The sequence below is a fragment of the Homalodisca vitripennis genome, chromosome 5, assembly GCF_021130785.1.
Source record: "Homalodisca vitripennis isolate AUS2020 chromosome 5, UT_GWSS_2.1, whole genome shotgun sequence".
Classification (NCBI taxonomy): Eukaryota; Metazoa; Arthropoda; class Insecta; order Hemiptera; family Cicadellidae; genus Homalodisca; species Homalodisca vitripennis.
Window position 1 is genome coordinate 7,088,754 of NC_060211.1, and position 4,075 is coordinate 7,092,828.

Here is a 4,075-nt window from a genome sequence, read left to right on the forward strand (position 1 = left end):
TAGAACTTTGAAAGTTACCGGAAAGTTATTTTTTGTAAGTATTGGAGAAAACCATAGGTTGCTAGTGGCAGTTCCCTGCTTCTAATTCTAATATAAACAGTATTTCTCTTGCAGAGAGTCATCTAGTAGCAAATCGTAAAAACTTACTGTAGTTGTAGACGTTTATAAAAATTCTTCAAAGTTCAACAGTAACACTAATAATTGTGTTCTCTTACACAGAGTCGTGGGATAACATGAATTAAGCTATAATATTTATAAATATTTATTTAGTGGAAATTTTAAATATATTTTATAAAATAAATCATAAAAAATAGTTTCTTGGTTTTTTCATGTTTGTATTTCTTTGCTTTTTTTACCTATATCGTAAAGCCTATTTAATCAAAATCCTCCACAATTTTTCTATCTAATAGTTATGTGCGTGAGAAAACTATTATACAATCTAAAAAAATTAAAAGTTTAACAATACTAAACAAATGTAAATCATAAAGCGTATGTTTGTAAGTTAAATTTAAAAATCGTATGTAAAGAGGTAGCCAAATGGTTGAAATTGAAAAGCTATATAATTTTCTAATTCAGCAAGTATTTACTTCAGATATTTATTTTTGCGGATTGCCGTAAAGGTTCTAATTCTATGATAATAAAGTTATGGTCAGATCTGAAATAAACATAAATATACTCAAAGTCAAATGTAAAGTGGATTTGAGTTTTTTAAGTGTATTTAAACCCATATTTTCTGAACATTTCTGGCCCTGGAAAATATCTTAACATTCCTGTATAAAATATAAACATTTTTATAACATTCTGTTGTGTGGTTTAATTTGAATTAACTGCATTCCGTAAATGATGGGAAAATTGTGTGTTTTTAGTTGGCTAAAAATGATTAAAGTTTGGTTTCATTGTTAATTATGGTACAGTTTGAGCGGTGTAATTTCGAAATTTAACAGGTGTTATCTGGCAGCCGTACCATGAGGTTTTTGAATGAAGCATTGTCATTAAACAGTAAAATAAACACAATTTCATGATAATTTTAACAAACGATATAACAAAATATCATGTAAAGAATTCGAGAATCTCAATATAAGCGCAATAACTTTTAGTGAAGAAAATAAAAGTGTAAAGTATCATATAAACAGTTATACATTGTGCCTACTTAAATAGCAGAGTGGCGCAATAAATTATGTATACCGTTTGACGATAACACATGGGGGTGGTGAATTCTGAGGTCGTAGTAATAAATACTAGAATTGCAAAGTTTACTCTTAAGTTCAATTTAATTTATTAAAACTTACAAGCACCACTTTTAGATGTTAAAGGAAAAGTATGTAATGCCACGTTGCTGCCAATTAGAATACAAGAACTAAAAATGTATATCTTATAGGTGGGCCTAAAATATCCAATGTTCTCTGGAATTATGCCTACGATGTTTTACTTTATAAAACATTGAGATCTTACTTCCCTTCGCAATGTGTAGACTCACAAACCGGGTGTCGGCGTCTTGGCACGAGACAATGGCGCTGTAGTCTAAGAAGGGTTATTTCTAGTCGGTGGTTACTAGACGATGAGTAGAAGTTAATAAACTGGTAGCCATCTACTCAAATAATATGTGCCCTGTGAGCCGTGAGACACGTGGGACACGTAAACTCGCGGACAAAGCGCGCGAGGTCTGCTCGGTCACATAGTTGGGCTGCTACAAAGGGTTAGAAGAAAATATTCATACGCGTGCCAATTAGGTAGTTACTCCGCCCAATAATTTAGTTCCGGAACATTGGATAAAAATAATATTAAATTATACTGGCTGACTGGGTTGTGAAATTTACATTATATGAAATTTAATTAACCAATTAACGGTACAACATATATAGTTTATATTATATAAATTTGTTAAAAATTCCAATGAATAAAAGGGAAGGCATCTAATGCGTACTATTTATATATTTGATTGAAAATAATCAAATAGCATGCTTTTCTTATACAGAGTTCAGTTTAGTATATAAATAATTAATTTATTAAACCATAATAGCAATACCCTTGTCATCGTGCATTTCGACCCAGAGATCCTCTTCCTGTCTTGTACTAAGTTAAGTGGTAGTTTTGTTTGTTCATTTTATAAAATGAAGTTGCTGGAAAATTGTTATCTTTATGTGTAAAATATATAATAAAATTATATTATAGGTATATCGTTAATTTCTTTATAGGAATCCGAAAACAATGATAATACTCCTCAGGCTATGTTATATAAAATAACATTTAATTTGTGGAACAAAACAAAGAGAAACCTAAACCGTGCAATATCTTTATTGTTTTTCCAAATAACATTACGAAAATATTACTATATCTGCATTTGATGCCGCTCCAAATAAGTCCTCGTAACCATATATAACCATAGTAAGCATATATATATATATATATATATATATATATATATATATATATATATATATATATATATATATATATATATATATATAAATCTATGACTACTGCCCAAGAATACTCTTTACACGTTCATTTAACCCTAATGATAATGTAAATTTCTGTAGCATGTAAGGATTTTTTAATATATTTTAAGTTTTAATGTAAATAAATTCTAGGACAAGATTAATTCAGATATATGGCATAATCATTAAATATTTTACCTATAAATATATATTTACATAGTGGGGCAAAATTGCTTTATTATTTATTTATTTACTTATTTATTTATTTTAATCGAAATCTTCAGATATTTTTATCTCATAATAAATTACCCACTGCTATAACCATTATGTAATTGTGGTCCTTGCCTGTTGCAAGCTAATGTACAGATAAATGTATGCAGTGTTATCGAGGGAGAGCCGTCCAGACGACCTGAGGGACTACGTGTAGACCTAATTAGTTAATACCATTGAGACTATTGCAAGCTAATGTACAGATAAATGTATGCAGTGTTATCGAGGGAGAGCCGTCCAGACGACTTGAGGGACTCCGTTTAGACCTAATTAGTTAACACCATGAGACTATTGCAAGGTAATGTACAGATAAATGTATGCAGTGTTATCGAGGGAGAGCCGCCCAGACGACCTGAGGGACTGCATGTAGACCTAATTAGTTAACACCATTGAGACTATTGCAAGCTAATGTACAGTTAAATGTATGCAGTGTTATCGAGGGAGAGCCGTCCAGACGACCTGAGGGACTGCGTGTAGACCTAATTAGTTAACACCATTGAGACTATTGCAAGCTAATGTACAGATAAATGTATGCAGTGTTATCGAGGGAGAGCCGCCCATACGACCTGAGGGACTGCATCTGTAGACCTAATTAGTAACTACCATTGAGACTATTGCAAGGTAATGTACAGATAAATGTATGCAGTGGTATCAAGGGAAGAGCCGCCAGACGACTGAGGGAAACTGCATTGTAGTCCTAATTAGTGAAACACCATTTAGACTATTGCAAGCTAATGTGCAGGAAATGTTTGCAGTGGAATCGAGGAAGAGCCGCCCAGACAACCTGAGGGACTGCATGTAGACTATTAGTTAACACTATTGAGACTATTGCAAGCTATGTATGCAGAATAATGTATGCAGTGGTTTCGAGGAAGAGCGCCCAGACGACTGAGGGACTGCATGTCTAGACTTATTACGTTAACACTATCGAGGACTATGCAAGCTAATGTGCAGCATAAATGTATTGCAGTGGTATCGAGGACGAGCCGTCAGACGACCTGAGGGACTCGTGTAGACCTTAATTATTTAAACACCAGTGAGACTTTTGCAAAGCTAATGTACAAATAAATGTATGCGTGGTATGAGGAAGAGCCGTCCAGACGACCTGAGGGACTGCATTGTAGGACCTAATTAGTTAACACTATTGAGGACTATTTGCACAGCTAATGTGCAGATAAATGTATGCAGTGGATCGAGGAAGAGCCGCCAGGACGACCTGAGGGGACTGCATGTAGACTAATTATTAACACTATTGAGACTATGCAAGCTAATGTGGCAGATAAATGTATGCAGTGGTATCGAGGAATAGCCGGCCCAGACGACTGAGGGACTGCATGGTAGACGTAATTAGTTAACTCCATTGGGAC